This window comes from Lactuca virosa, chromosome 3, assembly GCF_052849685.1.
Source record: "Lactuca virosa cultivar CGN04683 chromosome 3, Lactuca_virosa_CGN04683_v6, whole genome shotgun sequence".
Classification (NCBI taxonomy): domain Eukaryota; kingdom Viridiplantae; phylum Streptophyta; class Magnoliopsida; order Asterales; family Asteraceae; genus Lactuca; species Lactuca virosa.
In genome coordinates, this window is record NC_136428.1 from 181065606 (window position 1) to 181083737 (window position 18132).

Genomic DNA, 18132 nt, shown 5'->3' on the forward strand with positions numbered 1-18132 from the left:
TCGACTTTCAGCCTACTGTAAAAGCATTATTATCATTTGTATAGAGGAGGGATAAACGAAAAACGGCGTTATAGGATTAGCCGCTCTAATACCATAATAGTGGGAGAATCAATCGTCTTTATTGATGATCATAATCAAATTTATATACCGATTACATTCTGACCTAAAACTATATATGGTAAATATATTTTACATAAATACAAGATATATATTGCTAATAATTTGGTATACAGCAGATTTCTATTGCAGAATCGATATCTGATTGCTTCAAAACCAAGTTTATGATTTGTCTTCGTATTGGTGGTAATTGCATCAAGACATGCTCCTTCAATCGTCTTATCTATATGACATATAAGAATATGAATACCGAAGCTAAGCTTCAAGATATTAATGAAAAAGATGATAAAGCAAACAATGAAAGAGATAAGGTACAAAAAATTATAAAAAAGTAACGATACCTCATTGTGAGAAATCTGAAGTGCACATGTAATCTTAAAAAAACCTAGGGATTAGTGAGACGGGTAATAACAGAAAACATGACACCAAATTTTTTATTCGATCAAGTTGCTTGCCCCAATTCTGAAAACTAAAAAAAATTAGTTCAGAGAAGGAAAAGAATTAAACACAAGAGTCGATCATGGCAGCATGGAAGACAGAGAGTGATATATGTGATTTCTTAATAAACATAAACAGAGAGATGGAGAAGAGTGAATTACCCCTGTTTCCTAAAACTGGAATTGATATGGGGTTTTTTCAAATTGAATGACGCCTTCAAGATGAAAATTTTCTTGGTTGACGGTAGGATGGGATGGTCTTTATAATTTGTGAATTAAGTCGTGGGTTTCGTTTTGTGGAATCGACAATTACAGTTCCACGATAAAGATTGACCATAATGAAAAAGTGGATTGGAAGCAGTGATTTCATCCAAAGCAGTGTCGGTCACCACCTAAGCCTCTTGAAACCGTTTTGATAACTTCACTCAGATGATAAAAACCCTAGTGTGTGGAAACCTGTTAAATATTAGGACTCAAGTCAAATCTAGATCAATAAGGAAGATGTAAGTAAGGAAAAAATATTTTTTTTTCTCTTGTTAGTGTGTGTCTTAAGCTATTGAGAAACAAAAAGAAGAAGAAAAATCAATTCATAATTACCTTCTATTATGGAACCAAAGCTTGATGGTCAATGAAATAGGAACCTAATTTGAGTTTAATCATCTTCTACATCTTCCTGGTTCTACGATTTGGATCCCTAATGGCGTGGTAGATGATCTTTATCATGTAAGGTTCAGGTTTTGGGGCTTCTTAGAAAGCGGACATGAACCCAAACCCTGAGCTGATACCAATAAACCCTATGAACCCATATTGACTCTTCGAACTACTACCACTTTTGAGCAATTTTCTACTTGTATGGATCGATGAAAATGAAGGTTGACTGATTTCTTCATACAGGAATCCATGTTGGCGGTAGGGTTATCCGGAGCCGATGATGGTGTAGTTGCAGGAGCTGCTGGTGTGGCAAATAAATTCATCGGAAGAAGAATGGATGAGTGGATAGAGCTTGAGGACGAGGAAATAGGGCAGCACCAGGAGGAAAATGCGATAGAGGGAAGTGAAAATGCGAGAGAGGGAACGCGAGTTTTTAAGAAAAAAATTATAGGACGATTATATGATTTGTCGAGGTGTATAGCAGAGATGGTATCGTGATTAGGGTTTGCAGAGAGAAGGGAGGAAGAGAATGAAGGGGGATTTGAAGCTGGGTATTGAAAAAATTTAGAAACGCGCGTTTTGAATAAATATCATAAAGCGACACTCACAGAGGACGCACATTTTAGATAAAGTGCCCTCTGTGTTTTTAATTTTTTTTACATGTGACACTAATTTAAGGGCATGCAATCATGGGTGACCTAAATCCTTAAATTTTTTGAAGAGACGACACTTTTTTCATGTCACTCTCTTTTGCGTAACATAAATCATTGAGTGTCGTGGTTTGCGCGTCGTAAAAGGGTCTTTTTCTTGTAGTGATTCTTGGGACACGTGGTTAGCGAGGCAGGAATCCACGTGGACCCTTCCAAAATTAAAGTCATTGAGAACTGGTCAGCATCGAAGACGCCTACATAAATTCGTCAATTTCTAGGCCACACTGGCTACTATCGCAGATTCATCCAAAACTTCTCTAGAATTGCGAAGCCACTCACTACACTGACCCAGAAAGGCGTAGCCTTTGACTGGGAAGAGAAACAAGAGAAAGCATTCCAAACGCTAAAGCGAGCCTTATGCACCGCACCAATATTATCCCTCCCAGAAGGGATAGAAGACTTCGTAGTTTATTTCGATGCCTCCAACCAAGGGCTCGGTTGTGTCCTGATGCAACGAGGTAAGGTTATCGCCTATGCCTCAAGACAGCTGAAGACGCACAAAGTCAACTACACCACTCATGATCTTGAGTTAGGAGCAGTCGTATTCGCTCTAAAGATCTGGAGACACTACATGTATGGTACGAAAAGCACTATCTTTATAGACAACAAAAGCCTGCAACATATATTCGACCAGAAGGAGCTCAATATGAGACAACGACGGTGGTTCGAGCTACTTAATGACTACGAATGGGAGGTAATGCAGGACCCTGACATGTTAGGGTGAGGCCGGTCAGCGAGTCATGGGGAGTAACGAAGTGGTACTCAAGACTACCGAGTTGATCCAGGAGGCCCGGGGTAGACTTCAGACAACACATAGTAGATAGAAGAGCTATGCCGAGTTAATCCAACATACTAGCTCATTTCAGGATCGCGGGTTCACCCACTTACGCATGGCATACGTGATTCAGGGGCAAACCCTAATTTTTAGAATTTGTGCCCTATTTAAGCAACTTATAACACCCTTGTACCTTCTATTGAATAGACCCTATCACTCTATACACTTATATTGAAACCTTAAGTGTCATTTGTGAGTTTTGAGCTTGAAAGTGAGTTTTGGTGGTGTTTTTGGTGAAATAGAACAAGAAGAACACTTGGAGGTTGCTTGGGAGTGGCTTGAGCTTGTAGATCCAGAGTCATCTTCATCTTAGCAAGTGATTTGAGGTCAAAAGCTGTGACATCCCCATTTTCTCGGCTAGAAAAGACCGATTTGTTTTTGCTTTATTTGAAAATCAGAGTATACCTTTGAAGAAATATGTTGTGGAATTTGTTCCCAGAAAACATGATAAAGATATTATCAAAGAATTTCTGAAGAAATGTATTTTGTTTATATTAAAACTTTAGGATGTCGTCGTCAATACAAAAACATAAGCACAAACAAACCTTACATTCCTTTACACTAATGATTTACATCTCCTTTATTCTCTCAGTGTATTGTGTATCTTCGTATGGACACCTATGATACAAATAAAGAGAGCAGTTCAGGTTGGGAAACCTGGTGAGTACATAGGGTTTTCAACCCACAATAATATAATTATTATGCTTAATCATCAAATAATTAACACAACTTCTCATCCCCATTATCTTCTATATTCTTAAGGATCTACCCTGAAATCATCTATTCTTCATTCATTCATTCCTAAGGATTGTCCTAAGCAATAGGCACGAAGTCCATCGCTGCCAGGGTTTATCCGACAGACACTAAGTCCATAGCTGCCAATGTTATCTGTTAGGCATAACTGACAATATTATCCTTTAGGTGCAGCTGCCAGAATTATGATGTTCTCTATTAGGTGCAGCTGCCAATATTATCCTTTAGGCGCAGCTGCCAGGATTATGATGTTCTCTATTAGGCGCAACAGATAATATTATCCTTTAGGCGCAACTGCCAGTATATTTAGAGTACATCTGGTGAACACATAGTTCAAAAACACCTGCAGGTTGTGGCGCAGCTGCCAATGTTCATCTATAGGGAACTAAGTCCATAGCTGTCAATGATCACCTATATCATCTTTCATCTCTCATCATTCATCTACCAATCTTTACCCAATATTTTTATAGGTATAAAATACATATACGGTTTAAATCAAATAAAACATATATATTTTGTTCATCCAGCATAGATATGAGGAACATAGATAATATACACACATAGCACATAATTTATATTAAATACTTCATATCTATTTGTAAGATGAAAGTAACTATGTACTCACTTGTTAAAGTGATGACTTGAAATTCAGGTAGCGCTTCGCTTCTAACAACTGTCTTTTCTGTTGACGAAACCTAGTATTATTATCACTATATTTTAGTCTAATATTTATTGCGACTAATTATTAGTCTAGATTCATCATTAACTCAAAGTTTACTTTCATGATCTATCAAGTAAGGAACAACCATGTAGGATCATATCGGAGGCAGGGTCCGTTTGGTATATGAAGTATACTGTTTGGAAATCCCACTTTAAACACTACACTAAATTACAGCCTAGATATCATCCCCGTAAGTAGATCAATCAATATAACGACTTGGAATCATTGATAAATCTTGTTTATAGGTTCATAATAATGATAATGAACTTAAACATAAGTTATATTTAAAGTAGGGTAAGCATAACTCACTTACAAGGGGGTTTATCGAAAAACCGGGCTTTGCGCGGGAAGAACTTCTGAGCTGAAAGCTCTTCTTCTCGGAGAATTTTGGCGCTCCGGGACTCGCCTCTAACACTTAGGTAGTGCAAGGGAAAACCTTAGATGGTTTGGGGTGTTTGGGAGAGAAGGTTTGAGAATTGGTGTGGAAAAATGAGAGATTTGCGCCTCTATTTATAGGTTGGGGACTGCACGTACGCTGGGCGTACTGGATATGTACGCAGGGCGTACATAGCCTTACGTGGGGCGTACTCAAGCCACGTGTCAGCATCGCATGCGAAGCCATGGGGAAGAAGGTTTTGCCCAGATCTTGCCACATGTCACTCGTTGGTTAATCCCAAATATTAATTATCTTCTAAATTCTGTAACTTTCGCATATGAGCTTTGTTTTTGACGTTCTTTATATTCACATGTAGGTAGCGATGTGACCTACAACTTTAGTTTAGACTCCATTGGCTAATTTAGACATAATTTTTAAAGTTATATTTTAACAGGCTTAGACAATTAAAGTCCGTTAAAAATTCATAACTTTTTCATCCGATGTCCATTTTTGACTGTCTTTATATCGTTGAGCTCCTATTAACAAGATCTCTGATTCTCTTTTAGGTTGTATTGGCTAAAAATTGATCGATCTAAAATTGTATTTCTGGGTTGTGCACTACTATGCTAAATCTTAGAAAAATCATAACTTCCTCATACGAAGTTAGATTTCAATGTTCTCTATATGCACAATTTCGGTTTAACGTATACTATGATTTTCGTTTATATCTCTAAGTCTAAAAAGTAGTTTATCAAAAATTTACTTTTTACGGTACGCGACGTCGTGCCGGTTTAGTCATAAAACTTCGACGGGTCATAAATTCTATGTTATAAGTCGGATTTCAACATTCTTTATATACACGGAATCCTTGTGACATATACTCTAACTTGTTTAAGATTATTTACACTATATAATCTTCTATCAAAAAGTCATTTTTAGATACTTACTGCCTCTAAATTGACTATCCCGAATCTGTGAGCGTTACAAAAGCTCCCATCTTGATGGTTCTTTGGGTTGGGTTTCATGTACTCTAACATTCCTATGGTGCACATACAACCCTAATGCTTTGGATCTATGTTTTCTCTAATTATACATGCAAAATTGTTTTTCCAAAGCATAAAGCCTAAACTAGCATGCAAGGCAACATTTGAATCATAAAAACAATTAGAAGATTACCTTGTGTAGTAGCTTGCTTGTATTTGACCTTTAGGAGCCTAGCACCTCAAGTGTGATGCCTCAAATGTCTTATAACAAACCAAGAACAAGAGAATGGACTTGAGAGAGAGGTTTGGGAGATCAAAATCGGCTAGCTATCACTATAGAGTGCATGAGTCACGATTTTTAGGGGTTAGGGATTTATTTTATAGCTTAGGATTACAAACATGCAAACCCTAATGACTCTTCATATTTCTTAGTCTTTTGGGCTAAACCTTCTTGGACTTTCACATAGGTTTAGTCCAACTCTAATCAACATGAGTCATCATCCCAACTAGAAGTATTAATGATTTACTTAATCAATCCTTGTATCTTTAATTAGTTACTTTTGATCCCTAAATTAATACCAAATTAATTCTTGATCAATACTAATTAAATAATGTGATTCCTCAATTAATATATTATACTTATAATATATTAATAAATCACAATAAACTCTTCTTCAAGTATCCACCCTATCAAATTGCTCCATAATGTTACAACCCAAATGGACCATGCTATTATTGGGTCAAGTACATACCAATTATAGTTATGGGCTTAGACACCTAGTCCAACAGTCTCCCACTTGGATAAGTCTAATAACTATAATTGCCAATGTTCTTCAAAACCCGAGTAGCAATCGTAGCTCTCCAAAAGCCAATGTCGGATCCTGACACACCATTTAGATAAAGGATTATATAATCCTCTGTTCTTCAAGATATCATGCGGACAAATACATGGAACATAGTCATACTTATTGTCCATCAATTTTTTTCCCGATTTCTGATTTGTTTAACATAGAACTTAATTGAACATATCAATTTAGCTTTGGCCGGGCCCGAATCATAAGTTAAAACAAAATCATCGAGGGGCCCAAGATATCGTTTTTATTCTTCTTAGGATAAAAGGAACAAATAAACTTCGACTTATATGCTTGTACTAACTATCAATTAAAATCATACACAACAACACGTTTTATAACATCGAATTACTGATGCGTTTTCGCGCTATCAATGTACAACCAACTGATAATTTCCAACTCATATATCTTGGTTTTAAGATTATATGATATTATCATCTCAAAATCACTCGTGATAAATTCCATGAAGTGATTCATGTGAGTGTGGGTTGATCCAATATTCAAATCTTATTTCAAGAGTACTCATGAGTGTTGTAGCAAACTTTTGCAATGTCTAACTCCTTAGACATTCTTACAAATCCCATTCATGAAAGTCTACTTACATAACCTACTTCCAAATTATGATCGAATGTGGATTGTTTGAATAAACTTATTTTTCTGGAAGTCAAAACATGCAAAATGAAACAATAGTAAATAATTGACACTAGATAGTAACTTTACTTATAAATAAAAATCCTTTTATTCAGTCATCAAATGTCAATTACAATTTAGCTATTACAAGTTTCTAAATATCTATATAATCATTAAAACTAATATCGTCCTTCAGCCCAATGCTCCTTGCATGCAGCAAGTGCTTATCCCTGCTGAGTCCCTTTGTAAGGGGATCTGCTGGGTTCGTCTCTGACGATATCCTCTTCACTATGGGTAGTCCTTCTTTTACTTGATGTAAAATAAAGTGATATTTTCTGTCAATATGCCTGGATCTGCCATGATCCCTTGGTTACTTGGCTAAGGCAACTACACTTTCATTGTCACAGAAAATATCCATAGGCTCCTTTATAGCTGGTACAACTCCAAGGTCTCCAATGAAGTTCTTCAACCATATTGCCTCCTTTGCTGCTTCACTTGCTGCTATATACTCTGATTCGCACGTTGAATCAGCCACAGTTTCCTGTTTGGAACTTCTCCATGTTTTTGCTCCTCATTAAGGTTAAATACCCAGCCCGACTGAGAGCCGAAATTATCTTTGTCGGTCTGAAAGCTGGTGTTACTATACCTTGTCACTCTCAAGTCATCACTCCCACTGAGGGTAAGGACCCAGTCCTTAGTCCTTTGTAGGTACTTAATTAAGAATGTTCTTTACCACAGTCTAGTGAGCTTTACCAGGGTTCCTTTGATATCTGTCGACCATGCTCAGAGAAAAGCCCACATAGGGCGATTACATGTCATAGCATACATGATCGAGCCAACTGCGGAAGCATATGATACTCGACTCATCTCTGCTATCTCAGCTTCTGTACTCGGACTCTGAGTCTTACTCAGTTTTGTATTGCTCTGGATTGGTAAGTATCCTCTCTTGGAATTCTCCATGCTGAAACGCTTCAACACCTTGTCCAAGTAGGTACTTTGACTAAGTCATATTAGTCTTTTACTTCTGTTTCTCAATATCCTTATCCCTAGAATGTAAGCAGCTTCTCCAAGGTCCTTCGTAGCGAAACATTTCCCAAGCCAGGACTTAACCTCCTGCAAGGTTGGAATGTCCAAGTAGGTACTTTGACTAAGTCATATTAGTTCTCCGTAGGTACTTAAGAATGTTCTTTACCACAGTCTAGTGAGCTTTACCAGGGTTCCCTTGATATCTGCTGACCATGCTCAGAGCAAAGCCCACATCAGGGCGAGTACATGTCATAGCATACATGATCGAGCCAACTGTGGAAGCATATGGTACTCGACTCATCTCTGATATCTCAGCTTCTTTACTCGGACTCTGAGTCTTACTCAGTTTGGTATTGCTCTGGATTGGTAAGTCTCCTCTCTTGGAATTCTCCATACTGAAACGCTTCAACACCTTGTCCAAGTAGGTACTTTGACTAAGTCATATTAGTCTTTTACTCTTGTTTCTCAATATCCTTATCCCTAGAATGTAAGCACCTTCTCCAAGGTCCTTCGTAGCGAAACACTTCCCAAGCCAGGACTTAACCTCCTGCAAGGTTGGAATGTCGTTTCCTATGAGCAGTATGTCATCCACATACAACACGAGAAAGCTAATTATACTCCCACTAGCTTTGACATATACGCAAGACTCATCCTCGCTTCTTGAAAATACAAAATCTTTGACTTTCTCATCGAAACAAAGATTCCATCTGCGAGATGCTTGTTTCAGTCCATAAATGGATGTCTCAAGCTTACACACCCTATTAGGTTACTTTGCAATAACAAAACCCTCTGGCTGATTCATGTATAAATCTTCAACCAACTATCCATTTAGGAAAGCGGTTTTGACATCCATTTTCAATATTTTGATAATCATGAAATGCATCAACGGCTAGCATAACCCTTATAGATTTAATCTTAGCTACTGGTGAGAAGGTCTCATGATATTCAACTCGAGGAGTTTGAGTAAAGCCCTTCGCAACCAATCATGCCTTATAAGTATGTACTTTCCCATCCATGTCGGTCTTCTTCTTGAAGATCCATTTGCACCCGACTGTCTTACGGCCCGGTACATTGTCAACCAAGTTCCAAACTTGATTGTCATACATGGACTGAATCTCGCTGTCCATCGCCTCTTTCCATTTAGCAGACTCAGGGCCTGCCATGGCTTCCTTGTAGCTATTAGACTCATCCAAATTTACCAGTGTACTATCATTGATATATGTGTCACCTTTAGTATTAATATAGAAACCATAAAACTCAGGTGCCTGTCTAACTCTACTTGAACGCCTCAGAGGTAAGGACTCGTCAACTGGTTCAACTGGAGTTTCCTCCTCAGGTTGAGCGATAATGTTTGAGGTTCCTTCATCACTTAACTCTTGAAGCTCTTCAAGTCAATTTGCCTCCCACTGTCCTCTTGGCATCTGAGCTCTCTCTCTCTCTCTCTCAAGACTCCTCTCCTTACAACGAAGACAACATTGTCACTCGGTCTATAGAAGAGATATCCAAAGGATTTATGTGGGTAGCCGACGAAAATACAACGCTCACTACGAGGTTCGAGCTTGTCGTGAGTTTCCTTTCTCACGAAAGCCTCGCAACCCCAAACCTTGATGTGGTCTAATGGGGGAACCTTCCCTGTCCACATCTCATGAGGTGTTTTGGAAACCTTTTTATTTGGGACTAGATTGAGGATATGGGTGACAGTCTCTAAGGCGTACCCCCAGAATGAGATAGATAACGAAGCTCGACTCATCATGGAACGAACCATGTCCAAAAAGGCTCTATTACACCTCTCAGCCACACCATTAAGCTGTGGTGTCCTAGGCGGCATCAATATTGAAACAATTCCACATTCCTTAAGATAGTCGTGAAACTCGATACTATGATACTCTCCTCCACCATCAGATCGAAGCATCTTTATCTTCCTGCCCAATTGATTCTCCACTTCTTGCTTAAAGCCTTTGAACTTTTCAAAGGTTTCTGACTTTTGCTTGATTAATTAGACATACCCCTATCTACTATAATCATCAGTAAAAGTCACATAGAAGCGGTTAGCATCCCTTGTGGCGGTTCTGAAGGGTCCACACACATCGGTGTGTATGAGATCCAACAAACCCTCACCCCTTTCATAAGAACCAGTGAAGGGAGACTTAGTCATCTTTCCAAGCAAACAAGATTCACAAATGTCATCTGAATTTATGTCAAATGACTCCAAAACTCCATCCTTTTGGAGTTGGGCTATGCACTTCTTGTTGACATGTCCAATACGACAATGCCATAAGGATGCTTTATCCAAACCATTAGACGAATCAATATGCAACACATTATTTCCTAATTATCTACAACCATCACAGTTTCATATATACCATTACAAGGAAATGCTTCAAAATAAAGTACATCATTAAAATAAGCATTAAACCACCAATTTCGTTATTAAAAGAAAAGGTAAAACCTTGTTCATACAAACTGTGAAAGTAAATAATATTCCTCGCCATATAAGACGAGTAGCAACAATTATTCAAATCTAATTTTAAACCATTACTAAGCAATAAAGAATAAACTCTAATCTTGGTTACATGCGACTTTTTCCTATTCCCCATGATCAAGTTCATATTCCTATGCTCCACATCTCTACTTTCTTTTAGACCCTGCAAATCAGAACAAATATGAAAACCACATCCTGTATCGAGGACCCAAGAATTAGCATGTGATGAGTTATTAGATAGAATAGTGTATATACCTACAAAGGTGGGCTTGAGCTTCCCAACCTCTATGTCCTGCAAGTATTTTGGGCATCTTCGTCTCCAGTGCCCTTTTTCATGGCAATGGAAGCACTCGGCTTACTTTGGATTGGAAGAGGTTGTGACAAAACTAAATTTGGTTCCACTAGAAGAGGATCCAACATGGGACTTTCCCTTATGACTCTTGGAAGGAGTCTTCCTCTTCTTTCCCTTTCCATGTCCAATTACCAGGATAGAGGTAGTTGCAGTAGGAGTAGGTACAATAGATTTGCCTTTCAAACAACTTTCAATAGTTCTCAAGAGACCTTGAAGCTTGCTTAGAGTGACCTCCTCCGTTCTCATATGATAAGTCATACGAAACTGATCATAACTAGGAGGTAAAGAGTGTAGAATAATATCTATATCCAACTCTTCATCGAAGCTGACATTCAACTTCAGCAAGCGGTCCACAAACCTTTGCATCTTTTGTAAGTGGGTCGTGATGGACTCTCCATCCTTCATCTTGGTTGTAATCATGGAGGCTATGATTTCATACCTTTCATTCCTTGCACTTTGATGGTACCTTTCCATCAAGTCTTGGTGCATTTCATAAGGCCAGAAGTCCTCATAGGAGTTCTGAAGCTCAGCAGTCATGGTAGCAATCATAATACACGACACTTTGGTCGTGTCCCTCTCATGGGCCTTGTATTCAACAATTTGTTCGGGAGCAGCGGTAGATTCATCAATCTCCTTAAGCTCTTGGACATATTCTTTGTCCTCGTAGCGAATAGCCATTCGGATGTTTCGAATCCAATCATTGACGTTCGATCCATCAAATATAAACCTCCCACATAGGTTCATGAGGGAGAAAGAGCCTGAAGGGTTTGGGTTTGAACTAGTGTTGGAAGACATCTGAAAAGAAAGAAAAAGTTTAGATTAGATAATAATCCTTAATATAACACCCAAATGAAATATTAAGGCTAGGACCCAACACAACATTTTACAATTCGGAGAGGGATGCCGTAATCCAATTGTAAAATATCTGAAGGTAGGTAAATGACGATTTACCAAATTCCACCATGAAAAACGAAATTGATTATTAAGTTTTAATTGGATTGAAATTCCTAGATTCTTTTGAGATTCATTGAACTCTTCAATGGAATGTTTAAATCTCGATTATGCCCTTCATGTTTGTGACTGGGATGTCGAGGATCACAAACAAGGTGTCAATAACCATGAAATTAGCTTGGTACACTTAATGTTACAAATCACCCAATCAATGTGTCGGTTAACCATACACGCTCCATTGATCCATGATTAACATCAAGTTACCCTTTGCCACACATTTTCAGTCCCAAATTAGTGTGCCGGTTAATTACACACGCTCCACTAACGACTTAACAAGGTGCAAAGTGCAACTTCATGGAATAGTACCATTTTCACATTTTTCCTAAAGTAACTAAGATTGGGAATTTATAATAGTTTAGTTACTTTATAAGTTCATTATACTTATTAATGAGAATTAAAGTCCTATCCTACCCGTTCGGCTAACGACCCTCCACCAGTCAAGGAAGCGGTGGGTGAGAGTGGACACCCATTAAACCACCATTTTATATGTAGTAACCTTATACCCCCTTATAGACCAGTTTCGTGAATGAGGCCTACTAACGGTAAGACTGACGTGTCTTATACATATATATAAGTATTAAAGTTTAATATTACAATAGTATAAGAGTTGAATTTTAAACGTTTAAAATTCTAGGGTTTGGAATTAAAGTTTCATAAATGAGACTCTTCAAGTTCCAAAACTTGAGGGCAAGTTTTGTAACTTTTCAAGACTTTTGATTTCCATAACTTATGGATTTTAAAGTTCCATGAATGAGACCTTTCAAATTCCAAACTTGAGGACAAGTTATGAAACCTTTCAAGACTCTTGAATTCTATAACTTACATGAGTTAATAGTTTCATAAGTAATGACTTTTCATATTCCATAACTTGAGGACAAGTTATGGAACTTTTCAAGAACCACATAAAGATCAAATTAACTAATCTAATTATCATATAATTAATCATTTGCCAATTTGACCTAATTTGATTCATACCACATGATAACTTCAAATTTTACAAATAACTAGTTTTTCAAAAAATCAAGTCATTATCTTAAAATTTGACAAACTTCATGTTTTGGATGAGTAGAAACATTACCATATTAGTAAAACCAAATTTTATCAACCGCAACAGTTTGTGGTAATGATCCTAATCCAAAACAGGCCAAAAAATTGAAAAATCTGCCACCAGATGAGCCAACTCGTTGAGCCAGGCTTTGGACTCGTCGAGTTCAGGCAAAACTCATCCAACTCGTCGAGTCCATATATGGACTCATCGAGTCCTTCAGACAGTGGCCAGAAAATTGATTGTTCCAACTTTGAAAATCACACATTTGCATCAATATAATAGAAAACACCCTAGGCTCTGATGCCACTGATGGGTTTCATGTACTCTAACATTCCTATGGTGCACATAAAACCCTAATGCTTTGGATCTGAGTTTTCTCTAATTATACATGCAACATTGTTTTTCCAAAGCATAAAGCCTAAACTAGCATGCAAGGCAAAATTTAAATCGTAAAAATAGTTAGAAGATTACCTTATGTAGTAGCTTGCTTGTCTTTGACCTTTAGGAGCCTAGCACCTCAAGTGTGATGCCTCAAATGTCTTATAACAAACCAAGAACAAGAGAATGGACTTGAGAGAGAGGTTTGGGAGATAAAAATCGGCTATATATCACTATAGAGTGCATGAGTCACGATTTTTAGGGGTTAGGGACTTCCTTTATAGCTTAGGATTACAACCATGCAAACCCTAATGACTCTTCATATTTCTTAGTCTTTTGGGCTACACCTTCTTGTACTTTCACATAGGTTTAGTCCAACTCTAATCAACATGAGTCATGAGCCCAACTAGAAGTATTACTGATTTACTTAATTAGTCCCTGTATTTTTAATTAGTTTCTTTTGATCACTAAATTAATACCAAATTAATTCTTGATCAATACTAATTAAATAATGTGATTCCTCAATTAATATATTATACTTATAATATATTAATAAACCATAATAACCTCTTCTTCAAGTATCCATCCTATCAAATTGTTCCAGAGTGTTACAACCCAAATGGACCATGCTATTATCGGGTCAAATACATACCAATTATAGTTATGGGCTTAGACACCTAATCCAACACTTTGTGCTAGATCTAACTTAGGGTTATATTTATGCATTTTGGGCCTTTTAAGCCATATTTGAGATTATAGTCTACTCCAGAAGCCATGAATGTTAGATCTTAGCACATTTAAGGCCCCTTTTCCATAAAATGCAACCTTTATGAAATATCTTCGTCCATGCATGTGGTAGGTTCCTTGTTATGGTTCTCTCTGAGTTTTGGGTCTTATTAAGACATGCATGGGAGTAAAGTTGCCAACTTTACGTGTTAAGTCACCACTTAGGACTAGATTTGAGAGTTTAGCATGATGGCTTAACCGATTAAGTGCTTAATAAGTTGGTTTGGTTGTATGCAGAGTACGCGGGGCGTACGTAGCTCATACACTGCACATACTTGCCCTGGAAGGAGTACGCTAAGCGTAAGCCTGAGTACGACCAACGTACTTAGCTGTTTGACTTTTAGGTTGACTTTCACTGGTTTGGGCCATATTTTGGGCTTTTTTGGGTTTGGTCCTTGTTGGGCCATTGGACTTCTAACTTTGGGCCATGGATAGACTCTAGGTTTTCTTGGAATTAGATACATGATGATTTTTGGGCTCAATAAGGAAGTTGGACCATATTGGGCCTTGTAATGCCATTTAGGAATTTGGGCCTCTTGAGTGAATGGGTTGGGCTTTTATTTTAGTCCAATTAAGAAAAGGGTAAAATGGTTATTTACCATGGATGTTGGACAAGAAATTTAGACTCTTGATTATGGGTCAATGTCCAATTATTAATTGGATATTATTGATGATGTTAGCGCAACGATTTTCTAGATTAGCAGACCGAGATTTTATCTGAGAGATTCCGCAGCTTGAGTTGAGTTTCCTCTATGTTTTTGGCAGGTCAAAGGCACCAATGTCGGCCGATGATTTGATATGATTAGGATTCTAGTTGTCTGTGTGACTCTTGCATGTTTATTATTTGATATGTATACTAGGCGGGGCCTGATGTCGGACGGGGCCCGATGATTATATTGTATGTTATTTAACTTTGTTATTATTGCATGTGTTTATTTGTTTGTATGTATACCAGGTGGGGCCCGATGCCAGGCGGGGCCTGATGACTGACAGATGTGTATCGAGCGGGGCCGAATGACAGGTGGGGCCCGTTGATGGGCAGGGCCCATTTTATGTTTGATATGTATGGTATGTGGTATTTTGGGGAACTCATTAAGCTTTGTGCTTATGGTTTTCAGTTTATGTTTTAGGTACTTCTGGTCCGAAGGGGAAGAGCTCAGGATGACTTCAGTGCACACATCATGTTGTTCCGTATCTTATATGACTTTGATTGTACTTATATGTTATATGATATACTCTGATTTTACTATGGTTTTATGATATCGTTATGGATAATGGTTTTATTAATATAAAAATCAAAATTTTTCGTCTTAATTTTGGGATGTTACACCTGAGGAGCAAACATTGCAAATAGGAAATCTTATGAATGTAAAGGAGATGTGCGTTGTTCTCAAAACCCATCATTTGGGTTTAGATCGAATCCACGAGGCAAGACTTCAACCTCTACTGTGAGAGTTTGAAAATATGAAGATGTAGGACAAAGAGGTTGTAGAAAATTTTGCTAACAAGCTGTCCGAGTATGCTTCTTGAGCCACCTCACTTGGATCGGTTAAAGAAGATTTCGTCTTAATTTTTTTTAACGATTTACCAAAACGTTTCATTAATATGGTGGGTTCTATAGAACATGTTGTAGACTTGAAGACCATCGGTTATGATGATGTTGTGGGTCAACTTAAAGCTTAGGAATAAAGGATCAAAGACAAGGTGATCTAACCCGAGCAAAATCAACTTTTCTTTGCAAGTTCGGATGAAAAGCGTAGCAAAAATAGCATATGTGTGAACACCGTGGTTGTGGAAACTCAACTCGTGAAGACCATGGGTGTGGCTGAGGTGGAGGTAGGGGGCCCAAGAAAAGTCGAGACGATGATCAATTATAATATGACAAGAGCAACATGAAGTGCTACAAGTGTAATGAGTTCAGGCATTACATATCGGAGTGTCCAATATGGGAGAATAAAGATGGGCTCAACTTGAACTGGTGCGAGGATGATAAATCGGCACTACTGTGATCTAATGGTATGAACTAATCATCTAATGGGATTCTTGTTGGGTTAATTTGCTTCTGTTCATGGGTTAATCAGGTTCTATTCATGGTTCATTGTTTATTTGGATTATTATGCATGTTTTGTTTTCTTTGAATAAAAAAACTTGGTAAAAGATTTGACCGAATTTCAATGAGAATAAGGGATCAGTGGCACTATTTCCATAGCAGCACATAGGCATTTTGTTAGTAGTTTTTCCAAGTTAGTATCCAGTATAAATAGGACGCTTGATTTCAGATTTTAGGCAGTAAAGTAGGCTAGCTTCCAGTTTCCTTTTAATATATGTAGTTACTTTTCTTTACAATAATTAAATGCAAAAGCAATTTCTTCATATTTTGTGTCAATTTCATTAAGTACGTGGGTATTATTTGTTCCTACATAGCTTTATACATGCACAATTAAGAAGCCCAACCATGGAGTCCTATGTAAAACCCAATTTCTTTAATGAATTTAAATTGTATGGTTTAAAACATTTCATGAGATTAAGTCATGTTTTACAAAAGTGATCCAACAAAAACATTGTTTAAAAGTGTACAAGTGTGCGTTACATAATTCATACTAAACAAAAATGATATCAAGCAACTTAATATTTACAAAAGATCATGAACACGAGTTTATAAATGTTCCCCTCCAACAATCGTTCTAATTACTTCAGTTCTTCCTTATACCAACATTACACCTTGGAGGTAGAACATGAGATACATGGCATTAAACAAACATACATAAGACGAAAACATCTTGTAAGTTACATGTGAGGGTTTAGACAAAAAATATTTTCAAAATCTTTCATAAAGTTCTTTACTTTGCTTTTGAAATCATACAATTGATATATATGTAATGCATAATCTACAACTAGTGCTTTTCCTTTTATTGGTTACTAAATGTGCTCTCGGCTAATTATCGATCCTAGGTTTTTATACTTAGGGCACAATCACTTATAGTGATACCCCAAGTATAGTCCAAAACGCGACAAACAAATCAATATGTCTTGGGTCTCATTACATTAATACATCTATCTCATGAAAGGGATGTACCACCCTGATAGAGTCTTCTAGGCCCCCCTATAAAACTCTCTTGGTCCTGACAAACAGTTAGTTCTATCTATCTCAACTTGTTATTTAACTAGGTGTATGCATGAACACCACCTCAATCTAATTCAATCCATTCACACACATGCTCATCCAAACTGAAAACACATTAGTTTGAATGTAAACTCATATAATTTACAAAATTCAGAACAATTATAAAAAATGTAAAGCATTTAACGTTACAAAGAATTTTTCCAAAATTATACTTGCATACTAAATTTTTTCTTAAAACAAATATTTGCCATGTACCCCATAGTTGGGAAAATGCCATATATTCTCATCTTGTTAGTTAGGTTGATTATCCAGTTTTTCCCCATGATGATTATCTTGTTCCTTTGCTATTTCAACTTCAATTCCTATAGAATTGACCATTCCATCCATTTAGTATTCTATTCATGCTTAACACATGGTCTACTCATATATAATGCATCAATTCTATAATTTGACAATTGATTGAATAAATCGCAGTGCCATATTACCACTCTTGTATTGTCATAGCACTTTGGTTATAACATAACCCATTTTATATTAACAACTAATATTATTATGGATTATAACACTTTCTGTTGTGTACTAATATTAATACCAACTTTAATCTCATACTCATGCATTAATATCTTTCTAATCTCCACTAATGACATAGTAATCATTCTTTAAACATGCTTCAAAATTCCATATCTACCAATTTATACAAATTATGCTTGTCATGGTATCCATCAAACACTTGTACCATTTCTAAATACATGTTATCCTTTTATTTAATCACTAATTTCTTTAAGTTATATGTTAAGACAAGATCAATAAATGATTATCCATGGCCAAACTCATCATTTGGCTAGACCTAGGAATTAGGGT

General features: G+C 37.1%; 1 long non-coding RNA gene across 1 annotated transcript; it reads right to left on the minus strand.

The window, feature by feature from the left end:
• Window positions 1-238: 238 nt before the first annotated feature.
• On the minus strand, window positions 239-968 carry LOC145162750 (uncharacterized). Its single transcript, XR_013739299.1, has 3 exons — window positions 717-968; window positions 459-579; window positions 239-340 (listed from the first exon to the last, which is right to left on the minus strand). It is a non-coding gene; the product is annotated as an uncharacterized LOC145162750 (long non-coding RNA).
• Between the last annotated feature and the right edge of the window lie 17164 nt (window positions 969-18132).